General features: G+C 46.9%; 1 protein-coding gene across 1 annotated transcript in view; it reads right to left on the bottom strand.

Annotated features, from left to right (window-relative positions):
* ANK1 (ankyrin 1) overlaps window positions 1-426 on the bottom strand; it is a 214595-nt gene that overhangs the window by 213331 nt on the left and 838 nt on the right. The gene's annotated exons all lie outside the window — the stretch shown is intronic.

The following is a 426-nucleotide window of genomic DNA, read 5'->3' as shown; positions in this document are numbered from 1 at the left end:
CCTATTCTATCTATCTATCTATCTATCTATCTATCTATCTATTGCTTTACTTTACAACACAAGGAGGGTTGAAGTGCCATTAGTAGCAGGCTTCCCATGTACCGAGCATTTGCACTTCTGACAATGTTACTGCAGTGACCTGCCTCGGCTCCTACACATCAGCGGCAGGTAAGAATCTACAATGAGGTTTGCTCATCTCTCCGCAATGTCTATAACTGACCTGGAATCATAATTCAATCGCACTTCAGCTTTAAGCGTCCCTTTGCCTTCAGCATTTCCCAAATCCTAAAGTAACAGCCTACAACAGAGGACGGCAAACTCCGGCCCTCCAGCTCTAGTGCAGCGAGACTCTTCGCAGCCACAGGCATGACTCCCAGGGGCAGATGCATGATGGCATTTGTAGTTTCACCTGAGCTGGAGGACTTT

This window comes from Nanorana parkeri, unplaced genomic scaffold, assembly GCF_000935625.1.
Source record: "Nanorana parkeri isolate BGI_ZX_2015 unplaced genomic scaffold, ASM93562v1 scaffold1756, whole genome shotgun sequence".
NCBI lineage: Eukaryota > Metazoa > Chordata > Amphibia > Anura > Dicroglossidae > Nanorana > Nanorana parkeri.
Note: the sequence above shows the minus strand (reverse complement) of the source record. Positions and strands in the feature narration are given on the sequence as shown.